This window comes from Danio rerio, chromosome 10, assembly GCF_052040795.2.
Source record: "Danio rerio strain M-AB ecotype USA chromosome 10, GRCz13ab, whole genome shotgun sequence".
Taxonomy (NCBI): domain Eukaryota; kingdom Metazoa; phylum Chordata; class Actinopteri; order Cypriniformes; family Danionidae; genus Danio; species Danio rerio.
Window position 1 is genome coordinate 33,978,340 of NC_141030.1, and position 17,842 is coordinate 33,996,181.

Consider the following 17,842-nt stretch of genomic DNA (forward strand, 5'->3'; position numbering starts at 1 on the left):
CATCATCACTCATGTATCTGGCGAAACGAGGTTATAATCGGCTAGACATGCCCCGGTCTTAGATGGCTCTATAATGAATGTGTTATGAAATTTAGTTTTAACCGTTTTTCATGCGGGAATGTAGTTGTTTTAAACTCAAGTCTGTGGTTTATTTATAGAGATGGTGGGTATTTTAAAATATTGTTTTGAAAAAGCGGAGATATGTGACCTCCATGGTGATGTAGGGTGCCCTAACCTCATGAATCCGTCTAAAGCAGGCTGGTCATTATGACATTTAAGCTAACTTTGGTTTCATGAATCAATTACTTTTGTTCCAGTTTACGTTTTGGTTAAGCACAAAGTTATGTCGATTAAAAATGATTTAATATTTTCATGTTAACCTTATAAAATTAAGGTGCAGTACACCCAAATATGGAAAACCAGGGGACAGCTTTATGCACTGAACAGTCTGAAGAAATAGGTTATTTTATTTTTCTTCACAAAATACTTTGTCAAAAAAAATTAACATAATAAAAATATAAAGTGTGTGTAGAGTTTTTCATGGTCATTTGCAGTACTGTATTTAGATGCACAGTAACTGATTTTTTCCCAAAATTCATTGTAAAATCTGCAGTAGCATACTGTTAATCATGTTCACAGTATGGAAATGTTGAGAATACATTATCATGCTGTGAAAACAGCAATATATACAGTAACATACTGTGCACAGCTTATACAGTAAACAACTGTTGAGAAATGCAGTATAATACCGTGAAAACAACAGAAATCGTTTACAGTGTAGTTACAAAAGTTAAATACAGATGTAATTACATACATGTATTTAATCAAGCTTAAGTACATAGTAAATACATGTATTTACACAATAAGTACATTGTAACAAACTATTAATTCCTTTGTAAGTACATACTAGTTAAGGCCACTTAATATAAAGTGGGACCCAAGTTTTATGAAAGAGGGAATGGGGTGTAATATTTGTATGGTTAATAAGTCATATTAGTTTTACATGTCCAATTTTACTTAATGCTTCATAACAAATGCCTAGAACTTTTTTTTTACAATGGAAAGTTGTTATACATTACTTGTGACTATCTTTAAATGATCTATAAATGTAAAAGATAAAACTTTTGCAAAAGCTTTTCTTTGTGAAAATTGATTTACATCTAGACTCTCCTGCAAGCCTTAACTCAAGCTGCTGTCAAATGTGCATTTCGAAGACACAAATCTTGTGATATTATTAATATTGCATGTGCAATATCACAATATTACATATTGTAAACCAAATCAGGTGTAAGTGCGAGCATCTGTTTTGTAAAATGTAGTGGCACCAGTGTCATTTTAGCCCCAAGCCTTGTTAAAATACATAAAATGAATGAAGTCGTACTCTCCTTTTTACATAAACCATGAGAAACCATTAAAACTTTAATATCACCCTTTTAATCAAGTGCTTGGTACAAGTAAGCATTTTTCACCGGCTCATCAGTTCTTCAGTCCAAGTCGGACCAAAGTTTCCTTATTTCAGTGTAATAAAGAACTGAATGAGTTGGCACAAATTGGCATAACAGGATCCTATATGTCAGTATATTGGCTCATTTCGAGTTGGCGTGACTGTCTGGCACATCCAAAAATGAGTTTTGAATGAGTGTCTTGTGGGTTTGCACTGGCTTAGGCAGCAAACTTTTTTATGATTTTTCCAAGTCTGATTTTGCAGACTGAGAGAACTGCTTTAAAAGAATGTTGCTCCAGCAACTTAAAATTATTTATTCAATTGAGATCCTTTAAGCTCTACAAATCACAAGAAAACCAACATCTCATAGATACAGTGATAAATCTTGGTTAGTTTAGCACTGCAATATTTTACTGCAATATTGTATATTGTGTGTTTGTGTGTGTGTGTGTGTGTGTGTGTGTGTGTGTGTGTGTGTGTGTGTGTGTGTGTGTGTGTGTGTGTGTGTGTGTGTGTGTGTGTGTGTCTTTGTGTGTATTTATATGAGCAATAGTAATAGTAAAATATGAGTAGCAGTGCGATATGGCTGAATATCGAACTGGTGGGAGGCGTGTGTTGGACGCGGGCCTTAGTGCCCCCACCAGTGCCGATATATACAGCCATATCACACTGCTACGAGTGTGATAGTGCGTTTATACAACAGTTTGACGGCATAATTGTGTATATAAAAACAAAATCAAACATGGGGAGTCTCAAAAACCTCTTTTGTATGAGGAACTACTTTATTCCACGTTGGGTTCAAATCATAAGCTGACAGTTAAACAGCTGTAAACTTTAGATCCGTAGTGTCTGCTTTTTGCTGGCTGTATGTGGGCAGAGTATTACACACACACACACACACACACACACACACATATATATATATATATATATATATATATATATATATATATATATATATATATATATATATATATATATATATATATATATACACTGGCGATCAAAATTAGAGAACAATTTTGACATAATGTCATCTTCACTGCTCAAAATAACAAAGGCATTTCAACTAAAAACATTATTTTGCAGAAAACACACTGATTAAAATTAGAGAACAACAATGACTGTAGCATGGAAAAAGATTACAGCTAAATTTTCTGAAGGTTACAACAGTCATTTAACAGTTAATTTATAATAAACACGTTTTTGAACAACATAGTGAAGTGTTTAATGTTTACATAACACTGTAACATAGTAAATTGATAAACTGTAATAAATAACGTAGTGTAAACTGTGGTGCATTGTGATGATGTATACTTATAGCAAAGAAAACTGAAATCTATTGAATAATTTGTTTATTACCACAGTTGTGTAACACTGCAACAATTTTACTGTTTAATTAAAGTAATTATCTATAGTATGCTTCTAAACAGTACCCAAACAGTCTTTACTATTGTATTTTTTCATGTATTTTAGTTCAGTAGAAAACTCGACCCTCTTCAGGATATAAGGATTATGCCCAACATATGTGGTTATTTTCTATTTATAATACACTTTCCTCTGTCTCCTATTTAGTTTTTTACTTCCTCTCCTCCATCTGCATTTTGCATGTCACCAGAACCACTTTATTGAAAACAACCTATGATGACTTTATTCAACAGTTTCTACTCCTCAGTGTCAGTATATTGTGCATGTTCACAGCACTTATGTAACCAAACCCCCAAACCCTTCTCATTGTTTTATGCAAACACAAAAGTATTCCTGTAGCTTAAAAATACTCCGATTGAACCAGTAAAGACATATCGTGTGTGTTGAGGATGGTTTTTGTTGTTTATCTGGACTTTAAATGAGTCAGAACTGTTGCTGTCTGGATCCAAACTACCTTAATTTGTGTTTTCGAAGATGAAGAAGGTCTCAGGGGTTTGCAATGACATGAGGGTGAGTAATTAATAACATAGTTTATCTTTTTGGGGTGAACTAACACTTTAATGTTCTACTGAGGCAGAAAAAAAAGTCAGCTGCATCGTGGATGGCCTGAGACTTGAGCAAATTAGCAGTGAATTTAAATTTTTGACTGAACTATCTCTTTAAGTAGGACTTCAAAAGCAATCATGGATTACTTATAATTTTAGGACGTAACCTTGGAGACAGATATGAATGGTATTGATACTATTACTCTGTTTACCATAACTCAGTAGCAGCATATAAATCTCAGGAGAGGATCTCATAGATTGGATCCGAATGGGCCTTTAAACACGCGGACGGCTGTCACCATAACCCCACTCAGCCAATCCATTCTCTCTGGACTGCTTTTAAACCACAGCTTAAATTGGCAGTAACAGCCTGGAAGGTGTGTAAGGCAAATCAAGTGGCGGCTCTTAAAGCAGACTGATGCTTTCGTGCACCGGAGAAGACAAGGTTTTGAAAGTGCGCTGCAAGTGATATATGGTTTTCAGGCTGTGTTTAATGAGTAAAAAAAGCGTATACATGCTTTTGTCGTTCATTTGTTTTAAAAAGCAAAAGCAATAGTGAAGTTTAAAGCCAGGTGAAACCTAAATCAATGGGAAATGGACAGCTGTGGAGTGAAGTAAAGAGAGTGATTTTAATGGTCGCACTTTATTTTGATGGTCCGTTTGCTGAGTTTAAGTTACATTGCATATACATGCCAACTAATTCTCAGTAGATTATAAGTAGACTGTTAGGTTGGGGTTAGGGTTGGGGTCAGGGGCGAATTTAGGACTTTCATTTTAGGGGGATTAGCTCATTATAAGATTAAAATATAAATATATAGATAAAGCCTAATATTAAATTTATATGAAATAATTTAATAGTAATACACTTAAAAATGTTTGTTTTATATGGGTTGCTAATTGGGTAGCCTAAATTGTCCATAGTCTATGAGTGTAAATAAGTGTGTATGGATGTTTCCCAAAGATGGGTTGCAGCTTGAAGGGCATCCGCTGCATAAAACATATGCTGAATAAGTTGGTGGTTCATTCACCTGCGGCATTCCCAGATTAATAAAGGGACTAAGCCGAAAAGAAATAAATGAATAAATAATACGGGTTGTATACTAGTATTCCACTGTATTACATAGGCAGGCATAGCCATTTAAGTTCTGAATAAGCCAAATAGGCCTAACCCACCTGTTTACTGTAGTAAAAACCACTTTCTGTATTTTAGTGCATTTTTTATTTCCATATCAATCTGTGCTTTTTAAAATACTATTGGTTGGGCAAGGGGGAGGGTGGGTCAGTTGATCGGTCAGTTAATCAGTCAGTCAGTCAGTAAGTCATTCAGTCAGTCAGTCAGTAAGTCATTCAGTCAGTCAGTCAGTCAGTCATCCAAACAGTCAGTTGACAGTGGCCTCTGGTGGATTTACATGAGGCCAGCAGGCGTGAGTGGCACTTGTGAGAGAAATTTGAGATTTCAAAAAGCGTACACAACGGCCTCTCGTGGATTCGCAAAAACAAAAACTGCAAAAAGGCGTACCTCATTTTTGTCTCCAGAAATGTATATAGAGATACGTTTTTTAGAATGAGACTTGGTTAAAATAAAGTGTTACCATTATTATTCTGCAAGTATTATCTTGATAATAAAAAATATGTTAATGAACAGTTTCACATTTGTGTGTTAACTTATTTGTTTTTTATAAATTTAAGTGGATTAAACATAAAATAATTGAGTTGTCCCCCCAAAAAAACTTTTGTGTTTATTCAACTCAATAGTTTGAACAAGCAGCAAAAGAGTGTTTATGTGTGTTTGTGTATGCGTAAAATACTGTATCTAGCAGGACATTAAGTTTATTACCACGTTTTGTACCAAAATAATACAGAAATCACTTGGATTTATGATTTTGTTCTTACACATTTACAAATATACAGATATTTTTAACAGTGTAGAAAATGTATCAATAATATCCAGCATTATAATATTATATACCTTGGCTCCATTTATATATTAAATTAAAAATACTATAAAACACACACATACACATGCTACTGATTTAATTGTATTTTTCGTGATTGCTTGTAACCTAACATTATTTCCTACAATGGCTGCCTTATCTGAAAGGGGAAAAAAATTTAAGGCACATTAATTGAAAAGCAACAATTGCTGGATCATTAACAGGGTAAAAGAGGCTGATAAAAACAAATTAAATTTCCCTTTACCATGCTCGTTTCTAATGGAAAGGGAAGCCATTATACGGTGCTAAATTGCATTCTGTCAGACTCAGATTTCTTTCCCCTCTTCAGAAGAACACAGAATGAATGATTCATGCATAAAATTCAATTGTGCATCCAGAAGTGAAGCATTTTGAAAGACACCTACATAAGAAAAATCAGTTTTGAGTCATTTAGTTCTAAGATGTAGCAAATTTGTTCTTTTTTACTTGTTTATGCACAATAGTATGTAATGGTGAAATAAGTCTTACTGTAAGTATTGCTGTTACTTTGTGCTTTGTGCATTTTTTTCCTTTCTGGGCTTATTACTAACAGTAGTAATGAATGAGCCAAGTTAATTAATTAAATGGGCATGCTTTATTATGCTGTGCAGATTCCCATATTCGATCACAAGCTTGATGATTTCACTCACAAGGCCTTTAGGTATGTGAAGAGAAAAGGCTCATTTGGGGATCGTTCTTCAGTGCGGTAAAGTAGATCATTGAATGCCCTATCAAAGTGACTAATAACAGTTTAGAAACAGCAAACGTCCTGGGAAAGAGTCGTTTAACCCTCCAGGATACCAGATTTGAGAGTGGAAATAATTGGGGTAATTAATTCATGTATTTATTTTCTGCTCCATTTTTAGGTTAACTAAAACTAAAAGCATTAAAGGAAATAATAATAATGGTTCCAGCAAAATGCATTTGGTAGCAGAAAATTTGTTTCAGTTTTGTAGGTTGTTAAAGTTAACATTTCTCTTTTTGTTTTTTAAGCTAAATGGAACATACAATATTAATAATAAATAAACTGTTAAACTATTAATTTATCATAGATTTTAAAAATCTTGCAGAAATAACAAAACAACATTACTACTACTACAACTGATGACGATGATGATGATGATGATGATGATGATGATGATTATTATTATTATAAAAAATGTATTCATTATTTACTTATCATAATTTTACATTCCATAAGGGGAGATAAAATAGATATTCATTAATGAAGAACAATAAATTATATTTTTGTTGGGAAGCCCATGAATCATTTGTAATCAAGTATTCCATAAAGAGAAACATTGTATTTATTAATTAGTTTTGATTATTAATCTTTCATGATGTTTTTATGGCAGTAAAAAAGTGCCGTTGGAAATGGGGCCCCGCCCTCCAGCGGGGAAAGAGCATATTCCCTCTTCTCCAGATGGCCTGTCCCAGGGACGCTTCGCGGTCTGTTGCCGGACTTAGCGGCGTTCTGGGCAGGGGGGCTGCCTGCTTCCGAGGTGCCCGACGCGCTCGCTTTGCCAGAGGCGTGTGCGGGGGCGGAGCAGCTCTCGTAGGCGGGCGCCTTCGGCGAGGAGCAGGTATGAATGGCACGGCGGGCAGAGCGGGCTATGGACTGCCAATAAGACATCACCCATCAACTGCTCTCTCACCGCCTTGAATTCCTGGGTGAATTCACAGACGGTGTCGCCGAACATGGCTTGGGATATGGGGAAGTCAAGAAAGCGGACTTTGTCGACTTTGCGCATATCAGCCAGGGGTGGCGCTCCTGGATCACTAAAGTGGACATCGTCCTCCCCAACGCACTCAGTAGTCCGAAGAGTTAAGTCGGCGGCGGTGCGAAGCTCGTAAGCCTGGGTTGGACCCACCCTCGTGCAGCTCGGCCAGCGCCTGCGCTTGGTAGCGCTGGTAGGTGGCTATCGCATGCAAGGCGGAAGCAGCCTGGCCCGCAGCTATGTAAGCTCTAGCTCCGAGGGAGGCAGATAACTTACAGGCTTTGGATGGGAGACGAGGCGGACCCCACCAAGAAGAGGCGCCATGCGGATTGACCGCTATCGCGCACTCAACCTGAGGAATCGCCACATGGCTGGCTGTTCCACCGTCAAGAGTGGTGAGGGTGGAGGGACACGCAGCACGAGCAGAAAAAAAGTGCTTTTCAAGACCGCGTGAGCCTACTGTGCACCTCCGGGAAGAAGCGAACGCCCCTCTAGTCGGTCCGGCCGTGGAGCTGGGGGATAAACCATCTCCAACCCATGGCCGAAGCAGCCCGGGAAAGCACGGCTAACATGTCCATTTCAGGATCCGTAGTGACAGCCCTCACCTGCCCGGAGGGGGCGAGCGGGTCTGGATCATCTTCGGACAATGAAAGCCCACCCTCCGATGCCGCGGTGGACATCTGGTCTCCGGTGTCATCGGGCGTAAGGGCTACCATCTGTTAGACGGATCGCTTCCCCCACCCGAAGCTTGGATGGAGCGCTTAGAGGAGCGGGAGGTACGCGGGCCCGTGGGCGACGGATTATCTCTCGCTGAAACCCTCAGATCTGCCCGAGTGCCCGCTGCAGAGCAGGGGACAACTGGGGTGGTTCGCCCTTTTGCAAAGGCTAGCCGTGATCTTTACTGCGCAACAGTCATGGCATCGCAATGATGACATGAACTGCCCGCGAGCAACGCATTAATATTGCGTAATATTGGACCCCCCAGGCATGTAACGCAGTGCCTGTGCCCATCATCCGAGGACAGGAAACCACCGCATCCAGAAATGCACAGTCGGAGCGCTGTCCTGAAAAGCACGTGCTGCACGACTGTGTGGCTCTTTCTGTAAAGTTTGCAACTTTATACGCACCGCTCTGGAGGACCGGACCCAAAGAACGCCAGGCAAGGGAGAAACCCAGCTCGACCGTCTGCCGCTGCGTGTACACACTCTGGACCGGGAGAATGCTCTCGTTCGCTCAGAATCGCTGGTCATAGCAGGAGGAACCCTCATCGACTCGATCAGAAAGTCTCTGAAGCGAAAAGGATGGCGTTTGCTTGCTCCAGGTGTGCTTATATGCTGGGATAATTGGCAATGAAGCACACCTGTGCAAGTTTACGCTGCCAACTTATTGCATTCATTGGCCCGTTCAATACTCTTTCAGACAAGCGGCTTCTGAACCGAATCCTCCCATTTCGTGGATTTTCACAAAGATCAAATCCACTTAATAGCACTGAAGTTCCCCAACCGAAGGGGAACTGTGTATTTATGCACTATCAAATGTGGTTATAATGGAACAGGGCAAAAACAGCCACCAATAGTAAATCAGGGAGAAAAAAATTCAATCTAACATCAAAAAAACAACATAACAATCTAAAATCCAATGCATTAAAGGCAAAGTTGTTTCACATGTCCAAGACTGCGATGAAAGGTAAAAAAAAAAAATAAAATTTAAAATCCAATTCACAATTACTTTTCATATTGAAAATATGTAGTTTTGTGCTTTTTTTTTTCAAAAAATCTGTGACATCATTTGTGATTGAATAGTTAAAATCCTGTAATTTTAAATCAATTTAGTTTTTTAAAGGTTGAGGTTGATTAACTGATTTATGCAAAAAACATATTGATCTGATGCATTTTTACAGCAGTTTAATTCAGTGGATGTTTTCATCCCAAACATAAAAAAAGAGTAGTAAATTAAAACTGCACAAGGGTTAAGAATTATAGAATATAGGTATATGCTTAACTGATCTTTATCATGGTTTCTACAAAGAATAACCAACAATAATAATTTATGCCCAATAATTGATGTATGAATTTATTACATATAACGTATTTCTATTACTATTATTATTATTTGTATCATTGTCATTTCATCTGTTACTTGTCTAGAAAACTTGATTTGGCGCATTAATGTAAAACTGAACTCATTTTTCAGTGGAAGGCTTGGCTTTGAACATGACTCATCCAGTCAAATGAAGCTGTGCGTTTTTCAAATGTTCAATATAAAGCCTAATAAAGGTCATGCCTCCAAACGCAATTAATCTGTTCTGTTAGTGGGAGGTTTTGTCATTCTCATACAATGCCTGCAGCGGGATCTCAATTTTCCATTGTTTGTACCTTGTATTTACACGCAGCTTTTTGAATGCAGATAGAGGTTAAGCAGGTGCGTTTACCTGTTGTTGAGGGCTGATGGGAAATAAAAACCTTTCGATTTATCCCTACAGAAGCGAATCACCGGTTGCAGAGAGATGTCAATGTGAAAAAAAAAAAAGTACCATATGGCCAAGCTTTCCCCTGCCATCTCCCTGTCTTGCTTTGCCTTTCTTCCCTCTTTCTCTCCCGGCCTCCTTCAACCTCAATTTGAATATATTACTGTCATTTGACTTTCCGTTCGATCAAGAATTCTTTCGTTTGCAGAAATTAATTACAGGAAAATTAAGGGCTAATTTTTCAAGGCTAGTGGAGCAGTTATGACACTAACTGATGAGATAGAAAGTACATGAGGAGAATTTCAGGCTGCTCTTCTGTTTATCCGATCCACATCAAATTTCACACACTATTAGTTTGTGACTCACAAAATCTATCTATCTATCTATCTATCTATCTATCTATCTATCTATCTATCTATCTATCTATCTATCTATCTATCTATCTATCTATCTATCTATCTATCTATCTATCCATCCATCCATCCATCCATCCATCCATCCATCCATCCATCCATCCATCCATCCATCCATCCATCCATCCATCCATCCATCCATCCATCCATCCACCCACCCATCCACCCATCCACCCATCCATCCATCCATCCATCCATCCACCCATCCATCCATCCATATTTCTGCGATGAAATTAGCTCAATTTCATCATTATTAAGAATTAATGTTAACAAGTTATTGTTTAATCATTAATATTCAGATTTACAAATTAACAAAATAAATTTAACAGTGGCTTTGTCTGCTCATCTGAGCAGACTCTTAATATTTATTTATTTAGAAAAGGAATTATACTTGTGAAGTTTAAAGTAATTATGAATTAAGCTGGCAGCAAGGTATAATTTACTGTTAAAGGGACCATTTCTGTGAGGCAAAACAAAGATGCCTAGCCTAGCCTAACACATAACAAACAAAAACGTAAACATAATATTACATTAAACACAGAAAACACTGAAACGCAAGGAAAATATAGAATTGTTGTAAAGAATGGCAAAATTCTGAACACATTCTTCAGTGAAAGGTTTGGCTTTGATTGTGATTCATTCAGTCAAATGGAGCAAAGCGTTAAAGGGAAAAAACAATTCAATCAACAAACAATAATTTCATTATTTGAAGGTATAGCCTAGGTACACATAAATAGAAAACATCTTCTCATGGTGAGAAAAAAATAACAATAGCAATAATAATAAATAAAATATGTCTTGTTCCCAATGATGGGTTGCAGCTGGAAGGGTGTCCGCTGCGTAAAACATATGCTAGATATATAAGTTGCCGGTTCATAGGGACTAAGCTGAAAAGAAAATGAATGAATGAATGAATAAATGAATGAAAACATTTCTTGATCTGCTTGTTTAGGGGGATTTTTATTTCATTTGTCTTTTTCAGTCAACTTGTGTGGATAAAACCAATACTAATGTTAGTTGCTAGTTTAATTTTTTTGTCTTTATGCACCATTTCAGGGTTTTAGTTACCATAAAGGTAGCTCAGCTCTAGTATAATGCTGCTTCATAATACCATTATAGCCAGCTTATCCAGCTTCATGACACAAGCCCCTTGTTAGTTAGGTAGTAGATTTTTTTATTATTATTATAATGCTGCGTTCACATCAGATGTGAAAGAGGCGTTGTTAAGTCAATACAAAGACGTGACTAGACATTCTGCGGCGCAATGTGTGCAAATGAGGCAGCGCGAATGGCACGATTTGCGCGAATGAAGCACCGTGAGTTGAGAGTTTTGCGCAATTGACACGCTTAATGTAAGTTCAAGTTCGAAAATCTGAACTTCAGCGAACATTCAAGCCGCATTAATCAATCAGAAGCCTTCTCTTGTAGGGGCGTGCTTATGACTTAACACCTGTTGTTGGTGTCCCAGGAGGAAATCCTCCTGCAGATACCAGACAACAGTTCAACAAACTGGGCTCGGCTCAGTCGGAAGCACAGCTGAAAGCCTCCATCATCCAGGTTAAGTTTCTGGAGGAGTTGAACTCGCAGAGCTGGGTACACCTCTGAAAGGATCTAGTGGACTCAGACACGGCTCTAAATGAATCGACGCTGTTTTCAGCCTTCATAAAGCACATAAACACAGTTATTCTCTCAATAAAATCATGTTAGCCATTTAGCAACAAGGCTACAGTCGCCAGGCAGACAGAAGCTCAGTGAATTTGACAGGTGCAAATTAAGCAGATTTGACGTGCAACTGAAACAGATTGGATACCCGAATTAAGTGGATTTGACGCACGAATAAAGCGAGTAAACTAAAAATGTTCGCTCATCTATTTACTTGCGATTAGCGCAACTTATCCGTGCGTTCCGCGTCTGGTGTAAACACAGCATTATACTGTCATTTGACTCCATATTTGATCAAACAAATACCATCTTTTTGCAGGCTATTTTTTCAATAGATCCTGCTCTTGTGTTTTTTTCTGGTCTTCTCAGGTTTCTTTCAGGTTTTAGTTTGTGATTTTCTGTGTGTTGGTGTGTGCACATGGGTAAATGAAAGTCTTTGCCCGTGAACTCCCCAAAATGCTGTCATGTTACACTTGGCAACATAATGGCTTCCTATTGATTTTCCATTGACAGGCAAACGGTGCAGTTCCCCAAAGCCAACAGTCAATAATAGGTGTGTATACTGAGCATTTTGGGTCTTTGCAAATCAAATTTACTCTTCTCAATGTTGTGAGATGAGTTCGCAGGACATTAACCTCCATGCTGCAGTGCTTACATTTACTTAGTTTGTGGCAACTGACAAAACAGATGTTTGTCAAAATGACTGATGCGTTTTCTATTACTTCTCAGCAACCTTCCACAATTGTTGACACTTCCAGTGTTTTTTAAAAAGCAATTCCCTTACAAAACACACTGCCGTTTTTATAAAATGCACAAAATGTACAAAAGCTTCAAAGCAAAATGATACAGATTGTATTCAATCTGTTAGCATACCTTGAATATTTATGCTAGCAATTTCTGACCTTATAGATCTCAGAAAGCTGTTTCAGTAATGAGGGAATTACTAGAGACCATTTGAGTTATTATTTTAAATAAATAACAAGGATTTTTTTGTGCTTGAATGGTATTGAAGTGTATTCCGTGCAATGTAAGTTTTGAGTTGTATAATAGCACAGGAATGACAGGTCAGTAAAATATGTTGGCTATAATTGTACTATTTAAAAATGCATGTATAAAGGGATATTTAAGTAATAATCAGCATGATTGTGAATGTGATTCTGCATTATTACTTGAATAAGGGCTTCTGTGTTTTTATTTCATGCAAATTAGTCAGTAATCCACCAAAATGCAAAATAGTTGTGTTTCCATGAGATTGTTGTTATTTTTTAAACCAGTCAAAGAAATATATTGAGTGAGTGATTCAATGACTCACATTGTGTACAAATTCACAAACTATTCAGCCTACATAATATTCAGGACATCTAATTTAGATATATAATTCTGATTTGCAATCCTGCTCCTCGTGTTTGCATGGGTTTCCACTGGGTGCTCCGGTTTCCCCGCAAGTTTTAAGACGTGCGCTATAAGTGTATTGGTAAGGCTAAATTGTCCAAAGTGTACACACTGAAAAATAGTTTAACATATGGTTGAATTGATAACAAAACTCATAGTTTTGATCACATTGTGGGTTTTAGACATAGATTAGGTTGTTTTCTGGTTTAAAAAAAAAAAAAAAAAAAAAAAGGTTTCCAATTTATTGCAAATACAAAGTTCAAATGTAATCCATGGAACATATATTTAATATCTGAACAGATGACAGATTTTCAGCAGTCTGTTTAATCCCTAATACTGACACAAACAAACAAACAAACTTCCGGAAACATAATGTTACAGTACGTGGCTGATAATGTAGTAAACAAATAAACAATACAGAGCGACTTATACAATGTAAAACCCAACAGTCAACTTTATCAAATGAAGTTAACTCAAAATTGACTAAAAGCCAATTCTACTCATATGAAAAGAGTTTTGAACTCGGTGTTGAAGGTAATTAGTTAATTAAATATCTCATTACTTAAACTTAAATGGAGTAAATTCACAGTACTCACGTAGATTTATTTATTTTTTTTACTCTAATGGTTTCAATCGGTTTCCTCAAACTGTTTGAGTTGCCTTAACGTATTGGGTTTTACAATACTCAATTGGTTGGAGTTCTCTTCGTTGGGTTTTACTGTGCTCAAATTGCTCCGTTCACTCAAATGGATTAAGTTCACAGTACTCATTAGGATTAGGTTTGTTGCAATCGGTTTCAACAAACAGTTGGAGTTACCTTAACTTTTTGTTTTTTACAGTGTACTTTAATCCAAAAATCTAAAATTGGCATCAATCAAACTTAATGTCGTGAACCGAAATGGCAGAGGATTTTATTAATTTATTCATTTTTTTGGCACAATAAGGTATTTTCGACTGAAACAGAATATTAAGTAGGGTGGTGTCTTCCTCTCACATTCCTCTCATCTTTCACATGTAGAAAACTAGCAGTTAGAGCCTAAACATATTACACCCAAGTTGTCAAACTGACATCGTCAGAGAAGGATGAACATTCCAGAGTGGAAACAAATGGTCATGTTTTTAATTAAATATTATCAAATCAAATGGTTTTGAATGTTATTAACGTCACAACATCAAACATCACACAAGGTAAACAAATAAAAGATAAGTGGCAAAAATCTTTTACTTATTCATGTCCTGCTGGGATGTTCACTGTATGTACTCCTGGGATGTAGTGTTTTACAAATGCACGTTTCAACCCCAACTCCAGGTATAAAACTGTTTTTAAGCAAACTGCAGTGTTACTAAAAAACATATAGTGTGCACATTGGCATGGTAGCCTAGGCTCACATTGTCCAGTTGACTACAGTTAAGCCGGTCTGCAAAGTAACCAAGGTATGCAAAGCCTAGTCCGCTAATGTTAGGCCAATCTGCAAAGTAGCCAAGGCTCACACATAGTCAAGTTCACTGGTGTTAACCCCTTTGGCAAGGTAGCCCAGGCCTACATCATCTAGTTCACTAGTGTTAAACTAGTCAGTAAGGTAGCCCAGGTACACATAAATAAAACACACGTGGCCTCATTTTCCATGGTGTCAAAAAAAAAATAATTCTGCTTGTTTTGGGGGTTGTTTATTCCATTTTTCTATTTCAGTCAACTTTCAGTGTTGATAAATGCATGTAAATATACTGGCAGCAGCAAGTCTGGGTACTTGCTCTGTCGTAATAATCAAAGCAGCAGCAGCATAGCATATCTATGCTGCCAAGATCAAACACAACAACATTGCCATATGCATATGTATTACCATACCTAACCTCTTTGAGAGTTGTCATGACATAATTTCCATATATGCTATGCAAATTGGGGTGCATCCTCACTCATAAAGTCACTTGTTTCATTGTGGTTATGCTGAGTTTGAAGAAATGATTCGCATATAAAGAAGGTTTGCATTCGCATACACTCCAAATAGCATCCTCTCTTTCTGGAGGTGGAATATTTGGTAATGTGATCTAGAGTTTGTGCAGGCAAGGAAATGTTGAAGTAGACTCACTGACTGTATTCATGAAGGAGTTTGTGGTGTTTGTGAGCAGCTCCAGCCGCAGAAGTATGCAATGCAGTATCCAAAGATCTGATGCCTCGCTTTGTTGTCTGCCGAAGTACACATGTATGCAAGTACAAAGTGTTGATATTAAAGCATTTCCCATTCTGGTTCCACTCTCACAGCGAGCCACTGAAGTGTTCTGGAGTATTTCTCAGGAGAGCGATAGCACGGGAACAAGGAAATGTCATGCAAGCTTTCCCCCAAATGTCACTTCATAAATCTGTTTTGGCTTATTTTCCTGTTTTATTTTTTAGACGCTGGTGTAAATTTTAGTCTACTTCAGTTTTTTAATTGCATATATATCACAATGTCTGATTTCAGTAATGCATGTTCATTATGTTGTTTAGATTAAATGTTATTGTATTCTTTTGCATGTTGTTCTTCACAATAATATAATATAATATAATATAATATAATATAATATAATATAATATAATATAATATAATATAATATAATAAAATATAATATGAGCAATATCACACTCGTAGCAGTCGACTCGTAGATGTGGCTGTATTTTTGTCACTGGTGGGAAGCGTGCGTTAACTCAAGGCCGCAATCCGAGTACCTTATTGTCCCACCATTAACAATATACAGCCATATCACACTGCTACTAATGTGGTATTGCGTTTATACAACAGCTCGAGGCATAATAATGTGTATAAAAAAGAAAATAAAACAAGGAGAGTCTCAAAAACCATTTTGTTTGAGGAACTACTTTCTTCTGCCACTCATTCACATCTGCAGCTGACGTCAGAACAGCAGAAACCATGCTCGTGTGGGCAGAGTAATACACAAGCGTAAAGAGGCTATACGAGTTCTGATATTACTTTAATATCTTAAGGCTATCAGCCAATCATATTCGAGAACCAGACAGAACTGTTGTAAAAAAAAATATATATATATATTATGTTTTAATTTTAATAAATGGTATATTTACATTTTTTGTATTGATTTTACCAACATAATTAAGTAATACAAATTTATTTAGTAAGAATAATAAATAAATATAATACATTTTTATATTTTATACATTCATAAATATATTTAAAACTATATACAGTACCTTACTGACTTGCTTTGTCCATATACCCCCTCTCCATCATTGAGATCTTACGATTTCAATTTACTCACCGTGCCCAGAACATGCCTTAAAAAATGAGGTGATCGAGCATTTGCTGCTGCTAAACTCTGGAACAGTCTACCGATTCACATTAGATTTTCCGCCTCCATCTCTGTGTTTAAGTATGTATTAAAGACCTATCTATTTTTTGTCCCGCTTTTAATACTCCTTGATCACTGTTTTATTGCTCTTATATGTTAAATGATTCTTTTATATTCTGCTTCTCTGTTTTTAGCACTCCTATGTACAGCACTTTGGTAAACCTTGGTTGTTTTTAAATGTGCTCTATAAATAAATATTGTATTGTATATTGTATAAAGCATAAAATAACTTAAAAGGAATTGATATCGTCATAAGATTCCACACATTAAGTATTTGTAATAAATATTATGACCTCTTTAAAAACATTTTTAATCCTAATATTTAGCATATGATGTAGCTACATTAAAAATGCGAACACCTAAAGAAACCGAAGATGCTTGTACCACAGGGAAAAGGCAGCTCAGAGATTGTTTAAAAGCAACTCATGGTCCTATAGAGGATGAATGGATAGTGTCTATGTTTGTTCTCTGTCTTTTACTCTGGTATTCTATATGACTTGCCTGATGCTCCCTATCCGCTCTCTCTTTGGGAATAGATTTATCCATTTACTCGCTGCTGCTTTCTTTCCAAGGGCAGCCATGTTTTGGAAATCCCATTGTCTCACAAGGGAAAAATCTGCACAGTCAATGTCATCAAACTTTAAACACCAGGCCTCCCGGTTCGGGCCCGTCAGGTCAGGGCAGTTTTTTGCAGCCACTGCTTTTTTCCAATAAGATTAATATGAAAGAGTTGGTATTGGCTCGCTTTAAGCTGAAATCCACTTTCAAGTCGGGTATGGTGTAAATGGAACACCTCAGTGGGGAGTCGCCGTCTTTACAGTATGCGTGAGGTCTAATTAACATTCACAAGAGCACAAGCAAATGGCTACTAAAGAGCTCAAACAGTTGGAGAAATTAATAAAGGATTAGCAATCAGCTGGAGATTTTAGCTTTTCTTTGGGAGGCTGAAGTTATTTGATGATATTTACATGCGTATCATCTTTTACAAGACTTTTTTTTCAATATTTTATATTCTGTTTTCAAGAAGCTTTTCCTTAGGGTGCAAATTTCACGTGATGTTAATTATGGATATCCAGGCAAGCGTAATACAGACTGATAAAACAACTGAACAAATACTGGCAGTTCATTACGTTGTTTTGTACCTCCGTTTTGTACCCTTTAAATGCCCAACCTATATAGACAATAACATGTTTTAAAGTATTAAAAGTGTAACTTCAAAAGAATAGAGATTAGCATTAAAAGTTAAAAATAAAGGATCTTTATTGGCATTGTTGGTTTTATGAACAATTGATCCAAGTTTTGTTCCCACTTGATGTCAAAACAACATCAAAAAACACATCAAAACTGTTGTTTGACATTCCGATATTAAAATGACATCAAATTGAGATCTAAAATTATTATTACATAACATTAAGATCTGGTATATCAAAAATAGATTAT

The 17,842-nt window shown here is 36.8% G+C and overlaps 1 protein-coding gene across 6 annotated transcripts in view; it reads left to right on the forward strand.

Moving 5' to 3' along the window:
- The window catches only part of ntm (neurotrimin), a 628,604-nt gene that overhangs the window by 282,625 nt on the left and 328,137 nt on the right, over positions 1 to 17,842 (forward strand).